The sequence below is a fragment of the Etheostoma spectabile genome, chromosome 16 (assembly GCF_008692095.1).
Source record: "Etheostoma spectabile isolate EspeVRDwgs_2016 chromosome 16, UIUC_Espe_1.0, whole genome shotgun sequence".
NCBI classification, from domain to species: Eukaryota; Metazoa; Chordata; class Actinopteri; order Perciformes; family Percidae; genus Etheostoma; species Etheostoma spectabile.
The window spans coordinates 27,998,853-28,016,821 of NC_045748.1; positions in this window are offsets into that span (position 1 = coordinate 27,998,853).

Below are 17,969 nucleotides of genomic sequence, written 5' to 3' on the forward strand. Positions count from 1 at the left end.
AAAAGTTTGGAACAACCCCCTATTTAAGCTTTCCCTTTTTTTTAAATTACATTGTGTTTATGAAGGCATCAAACTATAATGAACACATCGGAATTTATAACAAAAAAGTGGAAAAAACTGAAACTGTTTTTATTCAAGAGGTCTCACCTGAATGGGTTTCCCCACTTAAAGGGGGTTTTCCCAAAAGCTCAGAACTTTCGGCCCTTTTGCTTAACTCTGCGGTCCACCCACCCCAAACCACTAGATTGGTTCGTCCAGTGACTGTGAGACGCGCACCCACATCTGTTCTTTGGTCCAAAAGCCCCCTTTAAAACCCCGGAGGTGGTTTGGGGTCATTGTCGGAAAAATAAAAATGGCCAAATTTTAAAAACCAATGGGGATGGCAGGGAGTGCTGATTCGTATGCCTTCAATTTTGAATAATCCCTAAAAAGTTTTTACACAAAGCCCCCCCCCACGGGCAACCCCCTCCTCCATGCTTCATGTGGGAACCAGGGATTTTGAAACCTTCCCGGGACTTTTTTCCGTAGCACAAAGCGGTTTGCAACCAAAGATCTCAAAATTGGACCATGCCAAAACCCAACTTTCCCCTGGTCTAACCCTTTTGGTTTTGGCCCCCAAAAAGATCTCTTTGCTTGTTTCCTTCCTTAGCCGGGGGTTCCTAGGTTATGGGCCCTGAAGGCCATTTGGGCTCCCCCTTAAAAATTTTTTTAGAGAGTTTGTGCAGAACTCTGTGGGGTAATTGGTCTTAATGAGGCTTTTAAATTGCAATTTTGAGGTGGGGGATCAGAGAACTTATCCTCACAGCCGAGGGGATTTGGGGTTTTCCTTTCCCGGGGGGGGTCCTCATGGAGCCGTTTGGGTTTAGCCGCTGGTTTTTGGCCGACGGGGGGCACATTAAAAATTCGCAAATTTTTCCCGGACCCCCCCTGACCGTGATTTCCTAAAGTAAAAGAGGGCCCCTTGTTTTTTTTATTAGCTGGGGTTCTGCCAAATTGAATTCTTTTCCTCGTCAAAAAGGGATTGGCTGTGTTCCCCGATTCTGCAAAACGCAAAAGATTTTCCCCCAAATCCCTTTATAGGAAGAATTTCACTAACCCTGAAAGGCCCACTTGTGAAGGGAAAAAATTTTAGGGACACCTCGACTCTTGAGAAAACAAACCAAGGGTTTGCATTACTATCAAAAAAAAGGGGGGGGGGGGGGGGGGGGGGGGGGGGTTTACTTTGGGGGAACTAAATATAAACATTTTTTTTAAGTTTATTTCACCCTTTTTTCGTTAATACATAATCCCAAAAATGTGTTTTTCATAGTTTGGGCCCACTAATAAACCACAATGCAAATGGCCCTGAAAAAAAAAGAAAAAACATTGAATGGAAGGTGGTTCCAAACTTTTGAGCCTGTACTGAGTTTAGTTGTTTGTAATATTCAATAGAGATCACTGACTTCTTAACTTGAAGCACAAGTGGAACAAGAACCCCATCCTGTAAATGTGTATAATAAGAGTTCACTGGAGGTTTTAACTTTTTACTTTTAGTTCTGTCTCAGCGGCTTTACGTCATCCGTAACTGAGTGTAGTTTGTTGCTCGTTTGTCCTTAGCTGGTCTGGCAGCAAGTTACTGAAAGATGAATATGAAAACCATAACAAAGTTAAAAGAAGACCGAAAACACCAAATACTTCTACTTTCAAAACTAAAGACAAATATCAGGACTCACAAACCAAAGTCGTGTTTTGGGAAAAGGAGCCAAAGATTGTTATGAGGTGTCATTCTCTGACTTTCCCAACTGAATATGTTCTTTAATCCAAGTGTCTCTCGTCACATCTCCAGACAGGGTTTCGCTGCTGAGTGGTATAAAGGAACGTCCTGCTAGTCCAGGTTGGTTTTTGATAAAGTTTCAATCTTAATGATAACACAGAATGAACCCCTTATTTCTCCTGGGTGAAGGTCATCTGTGTGACCCATCCGCCCCCCTGACCACCCCCCTATGGGACTTTCCCCTTACATCCTACAACTTTAACCCCCTCAATGCTGCCTCCCGGTACTTCGACACACACGATGAAGGGAACCTTTTTTGTCTGATGAGACACCGACAGCCACTGTCCAAACGTCTAACGTATTTTACATGTCTGGAGTGACAACGGGTTTGCCAATACCAAGTCTTCTCCTCTTTATCTTTAATGTAACCACTGTGCAGCAAAGCTCAGGCCGCATACGCTGCAGCAGAACACCGTGTCCAGGTGGACGCGCTCGTGGAACTTCAGGCTTGCCGTGTGCTCCAAGCGTTTCCCGCACAGGCTACAGTCTCTCGGTTGCGCCGAATCGTGCGTGGTCAAGTGACTGATCCTCTTGAAGGACTCTCTGCAAACTTTGAAGCTAAACGCCGGCTGAGTCTGATGTAAAGGATCGCCGGAGCTCGGTGCCTCCCCGGCCGAAGAACTTGTCCACTGAGCTTCTTGCGTACCTTCCAGTCTCCAAAGTCCCGCCGCTTCTCCCCCGTCTCTGCTGTCTTCCGTGTTAGGTGAATCGTCCCATTCATATCAGGTCCTCCTCTACTGCCGGGATCTTTGGGTCTTGTCTTAAAACACATTTTTATTCTTTGGTGTAGGCTTTAATTTAGGGACATTTGTATCTTCCTTTGTTTTTATAACATAATATAACTTTTATCCAGCATGTTGTTTAGCCTAGGTCGGTTTTAAATGTGCTCTTTAAATAAATTGACTTGACACAGAGCTGCGGTGCAGACGGAGCAAACTACGTCACCTCTGCAGCTTCAAGTCACAGCGAGTCACAGATATGTGGTCGCGAGTGTGGCTAAACTTTTCAAAACTCCACACAGACTTTTATTGCAGATACTATTACTCCCACAGAAACTGTCCGATAGCACGGTTACGTCCCCTTCCTCTGACACAGACTTTCTCTATGCCCTGCATACAACTGACAGGCTGCAGTTGGAGGCAGGCACTTTATTTCTAGACACATTTTCAGCACAAGACAATGCAAAAAGCCTCACATCAAACATTAAGAGCATTTAAAGACGTTCATGCAAGAGTTATAAATATAAAAACAGGTTAACATAGAAATAAGATACAATACAAAGGTAAGACTTGCAGTACAGTGTGGTCCCTCGTGCCTGACGTTGGACCGACACACATTTACACAGCTCCAGAGGCGAACAGTAATCGCACCTGTTTCACTCTCCCTGTTGAAGCTTCTCACTGGCACTGAATTAACTCGACTGCAGGTTCATCAAAGGAACGCAAACACTTCTAACTAACTGACTCCAAACATTATAATCACATAAACCAAGTTAGAGACCAGCTGCTAATCCATGTAGTTTCTTATCTTTTCTTCTAAATCCTGTAGGACTACCAGAGTCAGGACACAATGAGCTTCTAACCGATTGGGCACATGAGGGCGAGAACACTGTCTCTGGAATCCAGGTTACTTAGCAACATCAAGAGTACTTGAAATCTTTTCTCACAATCCAGGTCTTAGTATCAGAATAACTCCTGTGTCCATTTTCCTTGTTGTTGCAGCATGCGGCATAGGAACCAGAGGGTATCCTGTCCCCAGAACCTTTCAGACAAATAAAATGTACTTTTAATCAACCAGCCTGATTGTTGTTCATTTGAAAGAACTGTTTAATTTCCACTTTAAATATTTATATGTATCTGTTATATTCACATTATTTCAATAACTTCGTTTAGATACCTTTGTAAATCAATGTAACCTTGTGAAAACAGCTGCTATGAAAGATGAAACTCTGCGTCTCTCTCTCTGTGACATAAAATCAGCATCTCAAAAACGTGAACTTTAAACCTTAAAATGTCTCACGTTTCTTGTCAGCGGTGATCCATCCCACCATTCCCATCAGCTCTCCATCCTTCTTGTCTCGCATACATACCGTATCCAGTCCAGACTCTCCACCGTTACTCAGCTCAGAGACAAACTTCTAGAAGGTACGAGCGACCACCAATCAGTTCTCTTTCCCAGTTCAGCATTCCTGTTGAGAAAGTCATCTTGTGACTTTCATCACCACAACAAACACAAGAGGATCCTCGGTCCCCCCCACCTGAGGACTGGACCCAACCGCCGGACATGACCAACTTATAACATGAGTAAGAGAGAAAGACATTTAGAATCACAGAGAACAGAGAACTTAGGAAGTTCACCGTTAGAGATCAACACAGCAACATTAACACTAACAGTTTACTTTCTCTTCATATTTACCATATTGTCATTAAATCTTTTTCTCTGAATCCTCCCTCAGGAAAACAAACACACTCACCTTTCCTCGGCGTTGTTAATACGACCAGATCTGCTCCTCTCTGTTACAGTCAACTCTGCCTGTCAACCATACTTTGTTTTTTCTCTTTTAGATTTAAAGTAACAACGGCGTCCAGAATCTCTTTCCATCCAGCATGACAACACTTCTCTTAAAAGACAGATACAACGTGTTAATAGTATAATTAACATCTGACGATCGTTATTGTCCTCCGCCACGTTCTTTCCATGTTTATTCTGTTACTAATTATAATGTTTCTCTCAGGTTCAATCTCAGGTGACTGTCTGCTGAAATTATTACGTCATCAGCGATAAAGCTTCACCATCATGAAACAGTACCATCAAACTAAAGACACAGTCCCATCCTTATGATGTTAATGTGTAATACAGGAGTTTACTGGTTTTTAACTTTTTACCTTTAATTCTGTTCTTCACTGCTTTACTACAATCCTGTACTGACTGTCATTGACTGATATCTCTGGAAAAAAAACCGCAATAGAAACAAGGAAGACAGAATTATATGTGCCTAACTACCGGTGACGGTGACTGAACCTTTCTTACCTGAACTTTTCCCCTGTACTGGTGTAGTGTTGCTCTTGGGTCTATCTTGATCTGCAGCACAGTGCCTAAATATAGATATGTGAGACTGTTGTTAAGGACATGAAAATACAACAGTTTACATACAGAACGGTAAATAATAATGTAAACTGAAATTTGAACCATGAAGAGTATAAGAACAGAACCAAACACACCAAATCATTCTGCTTTAAACTAAAGACTGTTTGCTAGTTTTAAATATTCAATTTTCAATTTTATTTATAGTCTCATTCATAACGAGTTTCTCGTGCACTTTACAGATAGACCACACTCCAAATTTTACAAGGACCCAACAGGTCTAGTAGTTTCCTCCAGAGTCAGCAACAGGCCACAGTGGCCGAAGAAAAACTTCCTTTTAGGCAGAAACCTCGGTCATACCCAGACCCCGACCCAGCTCTTTGTAGGCGGTGTCTGACGGGCCGGTTGGGGTTTAAATAAAAGTATTAGATAAGGCCTTATTGATGTGAGAATCATAGAACCCAACACATCCTCTGTTTTAGTGGCTGTCTCTTTAAGACTCCTCCTGTAAAAACCCAGTCTGCTCTGATTGGCTCATTTAAAAAATATGGCGCCACTATGCAGACGGTGGTTGTGGAGCCGTGGGCGGAGATCCTCAGAAGGGAAGTATATTCTAATGAGCCTGACGGGACAGAGGAGGAGGAGTCAGATGTGAATAGCTGTTGAATAGTCTTATTTCCCAGTTGGGGTTGTTAGCACTCCAGATGCCCAATGTAGATAAGACTGGAAAAGTATGTTTTTATGACATGTCCTCCTTTAAGATATGACAGTTTGTATTAAAACATAAATACTCACAGCGAATGAAGAGTGCAGCCAATATCAGAAGAAAAAACCCTCCCAGAGTCACTGCAGCAGCTTTGAGACGCCTTCTGTTGTTGGCTGCAGGCTTGTTTTGAGTGTGTGGTCCTACGGAGACAAAACACATCCACAACAGGATTATTATGTTGGAAGTAAGATAATAACAATAAGAATAATGACTCACGAGGCACCAGATTACAGCACCAGGACACCTGATAATGACCCAGAGTTAATGGGGACCAATGGTGGATTGATTGATTAAAGGTGAATTAACACTCAATATCTAGTTTTAATGAAGTTACATAAACTGAGATGAACTTCCTCTTTCCACCAATCATCATTTCAGACTTACCGGCTCTTTGTGGCCCGAGATCAGCGTGATGCTCTTCCTCCTCTAAGATCTCCACCTGACTCTCCTCTTCCTCTCCGCTGGTCTCTTGGACGTTTCTGTTATATCTCACATTCAGGCTCAAACGTGGAGCAGCGACAGCGTCTGCAGACATCTTGACCGACTGAAAAACTGAACTGAACGTCTTCTCCGTCTCACTGTCTGTCTTTAAGTTGCTCACGCCTTTAACACAGGAAGTGGCAGCAGCACGAACCAATCAGATAGATGCACGTCCTAATACATGTGTTACTCTTGGAAAAAAAGTCCCACTTAACAAGACATATGACTCACATTTGGGCATTCAGGCTTTTGGCTATTGGAATTATGAAACCCTTTAGATAAACTTTATAAAAGTATCTTATAGTAAAGCTGATTCTTCCGGACTGTATTTTTGACGTCATAAACATATCTGTGTATAGTTGTAGTCACTCCTCTCTGACACAGGAACTGTTATTGGATCACAGACTTATTTCTGTTCTTCCTGTTAGAGGAATGAAGTATAGGTGTGAATTCAATGTTTGAGTGAAATAAAACAGAGATGATAGATCATCTTCCTTACTACGCAACAAGGGTCTGTGAGAATTACCTTAGTTCAGCTGGAGGAATAAAGAATAACTACATTCATCTGACAGCTTTAGTTACTTTAGTTACTAGTTACAACATGCACTGTGAACGCAAACCAAATGAAAATGCAACAATGCTGGCAACTTCACTTTGAATCGAGAGTTGTAGAGTTTTGCTGTTAACGTTGAACTCAGGGTGCTGGCACACTGTCGTTTTTCTGACATTTTTGTCACTTTTCAATGTTGTGGGTCTTTTTTTGATGTTTTTTCAAAGCTATTTGATATTTCAAATGTCGACATTTTCAGCTTATTCAAAGGCCCTTTTTTGTGAAGAAAAAACTAAAATGGGTCAAATTTGACCCGAGAACACATGAGGGTTAACAAAGGCAAGTGACCCTTGTGATGTACGTATGTTTCTTGTTATACTGCAATACTTTGGCCTTTTTGTACTTGCACATGTTTCATTTTAGAGTAACACAGTACAGTTCATTGTCTTATGTTTGCCTTCATGTAGTTTTCTAAGAAAGGGCAACAAGTACCACTGGATTAGTCAAGTTAAGTTTATTTATGTAGCACCTTTAAAACAAACAAAGTACTCTACAAATTGAAGCAAATGGAGTCATAAAATAACACAAATAAAAGTAAAATAGCAAGAAAATGCAGTACAATATGTTCTTAATCCTTGTGTTGTCCTTGGGTCAAATTTGGCCCATTTTTTCGAGGTTTTTATATCAGAAATATAACTTTCTTTCAACTAAATTTCCCCAAAAATAACTACTAAGCATTACTTTCATAGTCTACTCGGGTCAAAATCTGTGATTATACATATACATATGTCCCTTTAATCTTAACTATTTACTAATACTAGAATATTGACTAAAGTTACCCAAAGATTTGGCATCATCTCATGGAAATGAGGTGCAGTAACCACACATACAAACAAGTGTAAAACGAGTAATGGTTATAAGTTGAAATCAATTTGGTATAAGAAGACGTAATAAGACAGAAATGGGGAATAATGTACAGGATGCTTCATGCTTTATAAACATGGAACCCAAACCAGGTCAATTCTGGTCGATGGGAAGACAACACAAGGGTTAAAATGCTAAAAACCTCTAAGAGCAACCACAGGCCATTGAGAACAAATATGTCCTGAGATGTAAAACTATCAATAAACATCTGAGGACAAAGCGGGAGATTATGATTTACGTTTATTATAAACTTTTGGTTACGCTGCGATGCAACATTAGTAGGGTCAAGCAATAACACGTTAGGTGAACAGAGTTTCCCAGTTTGACCGGGGTGGTCCCAATTTTCGCGAGGTTAAAAAGCCCGCTCCCAGCACCTGACGTAAACCGGTTCTTATCTCGAGGACCAGCGCTGGTTGGTGCTGAGTGGGAACCCGGTTCTGGCCCAGAACTCAGGTGATGTGGGAAAAGCAAAGAAAACGGGTTCCCTATTTGGCCATGACTCCGAACCAGCACCAGACTGCCTTGTGGAAAGACATCTAAAAGGCCTGGAAGGGAGTAGGGGGGGGAGATACATGAAATTACTGCGTGGCTTTAAACCAAGGCTTTAACAACAATAAAAGTAATTTTAAAATCCATTACTGTGTGTAATACGTAACCAATGCAGGGAAGCTGTACATTGGTGTTTGTGATGCTTCTTTTTATTGTGCCAGTCAGAACCAACACCCAGGGACAGGCTGTAATATCAAGCCGGAGGAGAGTAAGCACTAGTGGGGGGAAAACCACCCCACCCCAGTTCTTCATCAGAAGAAGAGAGGTGGTTTTCAGCGTAGCAATATATGAGTGGGAAAAAAGCAACTTTTCACCACTGAATTGATCTGTTTCTCAACATGAAGCGATGAATAAAGATGACACCAAGATTCTGCTATGGACATGAAGGTTAAGAGACCAACGGACAAGGTGGCTAGCTATGCCTTGCTGTGGTGCTTTGGGGTACCAAACAGGAATCACCTCTGTTTTTAAGTATGCAGTTGTAGGTATTTTGGGACACCAGATTTCACACTGGAGACGTAAGAATGGATGTAAAGGGAGTGGAATCCCTCGGATAATCGGCATACCACTGAAGGGGAAAACATTGTGGCGGAATATATGGCCCAAAGAAGCATTATACAGAGCAACAAAGTAGGCCCTACCATGGCGCCCTGGGGGTACGACACAAGAAATAGTGCTGTGAGGAGGTAGAAGCTCCATGTTAACAGAGAAAGTTCCTAGCGGCTAAGTAAGAGGCAACCCACCTGAGGGCCTTAGTGCTGAAAACAGTGCCCTGAAGCTGATTGCCAGGATATGACAAAAGGGATTCAGGGTGGGTGATGTGGGTGTGTTTGTGTGTTGGGGTGGTGTTGTGTGTGTGTGTGTGGTTGTGTGTGTGTGTGGGTGTGTGGTGTAGTCATCACTTGACGGAGCGGCTAGCACATGCGAGCCTAGCCTGTTAGGAGGATTGCCAATCTTAATAAAAAAATGAAATTGATCCCAAAAAAAGATAGAAAATCAATGAAGCCAACGTTGTGTGCCCCAAATGCAGACTGAAGCAGATAAAGAAGAAGAAATGTCCTTTTTATGATTCAATCCCGTACATAACAGTTGCATATATCAGACCTAATTAAATTGTGTTTTCACAATCCATCTTTACGATCCGCTATTGAAGTCGTTTCCATTTTCCATCTGATCCAAGTTACACTAGTGGCCCCTTCAAGTCCCGGGTTTACAGTCAAGTCTCTCAGCACTTCTGTAGAACAAGACATGTCAATATGATGTCATATGATGTCATTAGGATGTCATTATAATGTCATTATTGGTTAAAAGCCACACACAAAAGGAGATGATGTTAGACAATGCCGGTATTGTTGTTGGAAACTGTGTGAAAATAAAATCCAGGACTGACACCCAGGACTGGTTTCTATCTAGGTATTATGTCCTTTATCCCTCATTTTGCCCTCCTGTTGTACTATATCAATGTTCTTTTAAATTCCAAAATACAGATTGTACCACAATTGCCAAGTACAAATCTCTACTGTCATTAATTTGAGGGCAGTCTTATTTAAATTTTATAGATTTGAAAAACAAAGGAGTGTTTGTTGAAAAACAAAAAAAAAAAAAAATAAAGTAAATTTGATAAAAGTTGACATATTCCAGTCTTTGGGATATCATCAACCTCCATCCTTTAATATAGTCTCAATGTTAATTCTTGTGTTCCAACTTTTCATCCATTTTTACACATAAATACAGAATTATACAATGACCATCAGATATGTAATAACCCCTTGGTGTACCAGCGCATGCCCGTCAGAAATGGAAAAAAAAACCCATTGTGGTCAACTTTATTCAACATTATTATCACTTTTTCCGACATTTTGTCGGCTTTGAAAGGTTGTCGGTGATAGGTTGGGGGTTTGGTTGTTTTTCCAAAGCTTTTCGACTGAAACTGAAAAACGGGTCAAATTTGCCCAAGGACAACATTGCTGGTAAAAACAAAATATAATAAAATGATCACGTGTATGATCGTGTGGATTAGTCCACCCAGTTCCATTCCGATGACCAATCTTGTTTGGCACTGACTGCAGACCGAAGCAGGAACCTCAGCGTTTATTCCGCTCCACTGATGTGAAATGCTAAAAAATTTAGCAAAAAAAGCCTTAATTAAAATATTTAAAAAAACAGTGTCAGACAGTCCAGGCTCCACAAACATCACAAAAATAATCTGGCCAAACCTGCACACCACACACGCGTCCAGCCAAATAACCGACAAGTTGACCTGTACGCAGTATGGTCATTTGTGTGAATTTCAGACACAAAACAGCCCTTCGTCTCCAGCATCAAAAAATATTTGAGAGAAAAAAGTCTAAATATTTTTGGGAAAAAATCAAAATATTTTGAGAGAAAACATTAAAAAGAATGGAATTTTAGAAAAATGTCAGCCCTTAAAAAGATCCCCTGAGCATTTAAAAAAGTTGAATATTTTGAGGAAAAAAATAGCATATTTTGAGAAAAAAAGGCGAGGAAAAAAATCTAAATTTTCGAACAAAAAAAAAAAAACAGTTTGCCCCTAAAATATTTACTGTGAAACACTTGCTGCCCTCGTTTAGGTTTGAAAAATGCAGGGTGTGCTTTTAGTTTGTCGAGGAGATTTGAGGAAAGAAAGTTGAATATTTATGAGGAAAAAAAAGTCAAAATATTTTTAGAAAAAAAGTCGAAGGATTTTGAGTTGTTTTTAATATTTTGAAGTGACGTCACCCGACATAACAGACACTCACCTTTTTTTCTCCGCTGGTTATTACCACCAGGTCGGCTCATCTGCTCTCCACAGTCTCTCGCTCTCCGTCAGGTTTTCCTTTCCGTAGATTGTAGTAGCAACTGCAACGAATCTGCTCCATTCTGTATTGTTAGAGACAAATCATAATAAGACAACGCCAAATACATAAACTTTATTACCAGGGCAACAGAATGGGATTAAAAAAGCGGGAAAAAACATTAGAAAGAAAGCAATAATTTATTGCTATCAGACAAAACTGTCTGCTTAAATCCACAGATTTTCCGGATCACTGCATGAGAAATTAAGAAGATTATGTTTTGACTCTGCCTATAAGAATTGTCCTTTTTAAACCATGTACCACCGGGTGCTGGTTACTGTGCCTCGTGGCGACAGAAACTGTTGTGCAGGTTGTTATAACTGGTCTGCAGCTGGTTATTACTGCGTATGGTGGTTATAACTGTCTTGCAGCGGGTTTATTACTGGTCCTGCAGCGTTACATTGTTTTGTACTGGTCCGCAGCTGCCGCTTGCCCTGTTGACTGAAACATCTGGGAAAAGCACACACAATGAAACCGGGGAGGGGATCTCAAATCAAAACAGTGATCTTAATCAAGTGATCTTTAAGACGTTTTCAGAATTTTGTCTGTCATGAAGAGGTTGCTCACTGTTTAGTTGGAGTTGCTACACATCAGCGGAACAGTACGATGAAGTGTAAATAGTTTTTTCTCAGGTTCCTATCAGGGCGACTGTCTCTGAATATATTACATCATCAGCTATAAAGTTCACCAGCATTAAACAGTTAACATGTAAAAAATAAAGGCAAAGTCAATCCTATAATGGTAATGTGTATAAGACAGGAGTTCCATGGTTAAACTTTGTACCTTAAGTTCTGGCCCAGCGCTTACTTACCTGTAACGGAGTGTTATTTAGACTCAGTGTCGTAGCTGCTCTGAACTGACTGTTGTTGCACTGGATATCAACTGTGGAAAAAAAAACCGCAATAGAGAACCAGGACGACTCTGAGATTAGTGAATGCCTAACGACAGGGTGACGGTGATCTGAAAACATTATACCTGAAACCTTCCCTGTAACTGACTTGTAGTTGTGCTCAGTGGTCGTATCTGATCTGCAGACACGTGCTGAAATATAGACGAGGTGAGACTTTATTTCGGACAGAAATAACAACAGTGTTACATAAGAAAGGGAAATAATAATGTAAAATGAGAATTTGATGAACCATATGAAAGAGTCACTGAAGAAATATAATATGTTAGAAACACACACAAGATAAGGAAACAAAGACCAAAACACCAAATCATTCTGCTTTCAATCTAAAGGACAGTTGAGTTGTATAGATAAGGCTTATAATTGATTGTATGTATGATCAATAGAAACCAACACATCCTCTTTTTTTAGTCGTTCAGTCGCTTAAAGGACCTCCTGTAAAAGCCCAGTTGTTGAGTGGCTCCTTTAAAAACTATGGCGCTAATATGCAGTGATCGGTGGTGTGAAGCCGTGGGCGGATTGATCCTCGATTTAAGGGGAAGTATATTCTAATGAGGCCTGACTGGGGACAGAGGAGGAGGAGTCAGATGTGAATAGCTTGTTGAAAGTCTTATTTCCCAGTTGGTGGGTTGGTGACCTCCACTTGCCACAAATGTCGTAAGAACTGGAAAAAGTGTCGTTTTTAGACATGTCTACTTTTAAGATAGGCAGTTTGTTATTAAACATAATACTAACAGCGAATGAGAGGGCAGCCCATCTCAGAAGATAAAACCCTTCCCAGAAGGAGTCACGCAGCAGCTTGAGGCCGCCTTCTGTTGTTGGCTGCAGGCGGTTTTGAGGGTGTGGTCCTACGGAGACTAACTAAATCCAGAAACGCATTTCTTATGTTTAAAGTAAGATTATAACAAGAAGAATAATGACCTCACGAGGCACAGATTACAGCATCAGGGACACCGGATAATGACCCAGAGGAGTGAAGGTGACCAATGGGGGATGATTGATTCAGGTGATTTAACAACAATATCTAGTTTAGGCTAAAAAGTACATTAACTGAGATAACTGCCTCTTTACAACCAATCATCATTCAGAATTCAGGCTCTGTGTGGCAGAGATCAGCGTGATGCTACTTCATCCTCTAAGATCTCCAATGACTCTCCTCTGCCCTCCGCGGTCTCTTGGAGGTTCGTTATATCCAATTCAGGCTCAAACGTGGAGCCAGCGACAGGCGTCGCAGGACATCTTGACCAATGAAAAACTGAACCCAAACAAACTGAACGCTATTCTCCGTCTCAATGTCTGTCTTTAAGGTTGACACGACCTTTTAACACAGAAGTGGCAGCAGCACTCAAACAATCAGATGAACGTGACCAAATATGTTATGCTAGATGTAATCTCCCTTTATCGCAAATTTCAATACATTTTAGCATTCACTTTTTTGGAAGGTAATTATGAAAACCCTTTAGAAAAAAACTTCTATAAAGTATATTTTTAGATCTTTTTTCCATCCTCAACATCCACATGAACTGTGATGTGAACAGACGGATTGTCTTTGTTCTGTTTTGTAGAAGCTACCAGAGAGAAACACCAATTTTTGTCATCGATTATGACAACGTTTTAAGGCGGGCCACAGCGGTGTAGAGTGTGTCAGCTGCGCGGAGTGCCTTTTTATTCGGCTCCCGTTTTTTTACCAACCCCCCCGGTTGACCCTCTAACCCACTGCGCGCGATCTTTCACGTGGAAGCGGAGCGTGTGGTGAATCGTTTCCAGGCAAAATAGAAAAGGAAAAGATGTTTACGTGTATTTGACATGAAGGCAAATCATACCTTACAATGGATGTTTAAAAGTCTCCGGTTTTGAATAAATACGATTAAAGGTACTTTAAAAATATTGTGTTGTACATGTTCTGTAGCCTTATTTGCCATGGATTTGCTGTAATCAAAAAGGCTCTATATGTTTTGGTCTACACTGCTTGATACATTTTACCACTGGGAAAAATGTGGCAACATGTTTGCAGACGAGGCTAGCAGCAGCAGATCCAGTCAGACATGTTGGTCTGAAAAAGAAAGAAAAATCCACGCAGCAGCCACGCAATGGAAACGCCACGGCAGGCAAGTGTGAAGCCGGGCCTAAAAGTTGTGTTCTCATCGACGGGCCTTTAGGGCAGAATGGCTGATGTGAACATGTCTGTAAAAAAACAGATTAAAATACTTTGAGTCTGTGCAATATTTTGTGTTGTTGACAGTTAATACAAGATCCATGCAGGGCAACTGTGTGGTAGTTCAGGTTTGGTCAAAATTATGCAACTGAAGACTTGTACCCATTGACACTCGACAGTTTTTTATGCACGTTGGATTTGATCACTTTTAAATAGTGTAACCCAAGTGTCAGTGCAACTAACCATTCAACACTGATTATGATATGGTTTCCTTTAATCGGTGGAAGGTGGAAGTGGCTTCTACAAGATATTCCGTATGATAACAGCTCACTGAACCAGCCAGTAGCTGTTATCTATGTGACGTCTGCAGCGTTTTTAAAACACTTTTTTTTTTTGTAACAACTGAATCTTTCCGTGAGTCAGAGAAAACAAAACTTTCCTGTCAATCTTAAGTATTTTCTTTTGTAAATCATTTCATGCAGCACCTGTTTTTCTGGGATGGATCTTACTTCATCTGATTTACTTTTGAAATATATTTGGATTTTAACATGTAATAATAATTCAGTTTAATTGATTTATGAATGCATAAACAGTACAGGCCAAAAGGTTGCAAAAACCTTTCTCATCAATGCAATTTCCTGTTTTCATGGGACTAGTTTACATGTAGATTATCATGAAGGCATCAAAAACGTATAATGAAACACATGGCGCGGGAATTATGTACTGACAAAAAAGTGGAAATAACTGAAAACAGGTGTTTATATTCAAGTTTCTTCAAGAGGTCGTCACCGTTGAAATGGTTTTCAACAGTCTTGAGGCGTTCCCAGAATGCTCAGAACTTGTAGGCCCTTTTTGCCTTAAATCTGCGGTCCACCCACCCCAAACCATCTAGATTGGTCAGGTCCGGACTGTGGAGACGCAGCACTCCATCACTCTCCTTCTTGGTCCAATAGCCCTTACACAGCCTGGAGGTGTGTTTGGGGGCAGTGGTCCTGTGAAAATAATGAGGTCAATTAACGCAAACCAGAGGGATGGCATGCGCTGCAGGGATGCTGATTCAGTATGCCTTCATTTGAATAATCATAACAGTGTACACCAGCAGAAGACCCCCCACACAGTCACAATCCTCCTCCATGTCACTGTGGGAACCAGGCAGTCAGATATCCTATCCGGTCACCTTTCTCCGAGCACAAAGCGGTTGCAACCAAGATCTCAAAATTGGACTCATCAGACCAAAGCCAGGACGCCACTGGTTCTAATGTCAATTGTGTTTCTGGGCCCAACACAGATCTCTTTGCATTGTTCCTCTCCTTCGCCGGGCGCCAGGTGTGCTATTAGGACCATGAAGGCCTGATTCGGTTCCCTATGAACAGTTGTTTAGAGCTGTGTATGCTGCTAGAAACTCCTGTGTGGTACTCATCTGGTCCTATCCGAGTATGCTGTAAAATTGCAAATTCAGAGGTGGTGACTCAGAGAACTATCCTCAGCAGACGAGGGGACTCTTGGTCTTCCTTTCATGGGCGGGCCTCATTGTGAGCAGTTTTGTGTACGCTTGCTGGTTTTTGCGTCTGAATTGGGGGAAACATTAAAGTTTCGCAATTTTCCGGACCGATGACCCGGAGTTCCTAAAGTAATGTGGCCCACTTGTTCTCTTACTTAGGTGATGGTCTTGCAATTTATGAATGCTTCCAGTAGTCACATAGCAGCGCTGTTTATCAACCCGACTTCTGCCAAAACGCAACGATTGCCCAACTCCATTTATAAGCAAGGAATACACTAATAACCATGAAAAGGCCCCCACTTGTGAAGGGACAACAAGTTCAGGGACTACCTCATGAAGTCATGGAGTGAGAACACCAAGGGTTTGCATTACTATCAAAAAGAAAGGGGGGGGGGGTAGGGCTGGACTTTGTAGAAACTAGAATATAAGACATTTTTGAAGTATTTCACCCTTTTTCGTAAGTGACATAATTCAAACATGTGTCATTCATAGTTTTGAGCCTTCATATAATCCACATGCAAATGGCCATGAAAATAAGAAAAGACAAAAACACATTGAATGAGAGGTGGGGCCAAACTTTGGGCCTGTACGAAGGTTAAGGTGTTGTAAGTAGTATAATAGAGGATTCACCTGACTTCTTAAATGAAGCATCAAGGGAACAAAACACATCCTGTAAAGGGGTATAATACAGGAGTTCACTGGCTTTTTAACTTTACCCTTCAGTTCTGTCCTTCACGATGCTTTACTTATCCTGTAACTGAGGTAGTTTGCTCGTGTCATATCGGTCTGCAGCAAAGTAGTGACTAAAGATGAATATGGAAAAACCCTAACAAAGTTAAAAAAAGACCAAAAACACCAATACTTATACTTTAAACTAAAGACAAATATTCAGACTCAAAACCAAAGTCTTTGTTTGTTGAAAATGAAGACAAGCTTTAGAGGTGTCATTGTCTGAACTTTCCCAAAAACTGGAATATGTCTTTAGGCAAGTGTCTCTCTTCAGGTGTCCACTGGACAGGGTTTCAATTGCCTGAGTGTATAAAGGAAACGTTCCTGCTAGTCAACGGGTTGTGTTGATAAAGTTTCAGCTAATGTAAAACAGAATGAAGACCCCTGTATTTACCCTGGGTTGAAAGTCATCTGTTTGACCCCATCCGCACCCCTGACAAACCCCCCTATGGGAATTTCACCCTACATACTACAACTTAAACCCCTCAGATGTGCTTCCCCGGTAACGTTCTCACACCCGAGAGGAACCTTTGTTTGTCTGATGAGCCCGACAGCCACTGACCAAACGTCTAACGGATTTTACAATGTCGGGAGTGACAACGGGTTTGCCAATACCAAGTCGTCTCCTCTTTATCTTTAATGTAACCACTGGGCCAGCAAAGCTCAGGCGATACCTGCAGCAGGAACACCTGGTCCAGGTGGACGCGCTCGTGGAGATTCAGGCTGGCCGTTGTGCTCCAAGGTCCCGCACAGGATACAGTCTCGCGGTTCCGAGAATCGGCCGGGTCAAGTGCTGATCCTCTGACGGAATTCTGCATAATTTTGAAGCTTAAACGGGCTGAAGGATGAGTCCTGATGTAAAGGATCGCCGGAGCTCGGTGCCTCCCCGGCCGAAAGAACTTGTCCTGAGCTTCTTGCGTACCTTCCAGTCTCCAAATAACCGCCGCTTCTACACGTCTCTGCTGTGTCCGTGTTAGGTGACTCGTCCAATGCATATCGGTCCCCTCTCGCGGGATCTTTGGAGTCTTGTCTTAAAACACATTTTTATTTCTTTGGGGTAGGCTTTAATTTAGGGACATTTGAGCTTCCTTTGTTTTTATAACAATATACCTTTATCCAGCATTGTTGTGTAGACTAGGTCGGTTTTTTTTAAATGTTGGCTATTTAATAAAGTGACTTGACACAGAGCTGCGGTGGTTGCAGACGGAGCAAACTACGTACCTCGGCAGCTGCAAGTCACAGGAGTCACAGATAGGTGTCGCGAAGAGTGTGGCTAAACTTTTCAAAAAAGCCACACAGACGTTTATTGCCAGATAATAATCACAGCAGAAATTATGTCCGTTATGCACGGTTAACGTTCACTTCGCTGACACAGACGTCTCTATCCCCTGCAGGTACAGATGACAGGATGCAGGTGGAGGGCAAGGCCAACTTTAGTCTTTAGAACACCATTTCAGCAACAAGACAATCAAAAAGCCTCACATCACACATAAAAAGAGCATTAAAGACGTCATGAAAGAGGTTTAAAAATAGAAAAAACAGGTAACATAGAAGAAGATACATAATACAAAGAGTAAAATTGCGGGTACAGTGTGGTCCCTCGTGCGACGTTGGACCGACCCAAATTACACAGGGCGCAGAGGCGTTAACCATTAT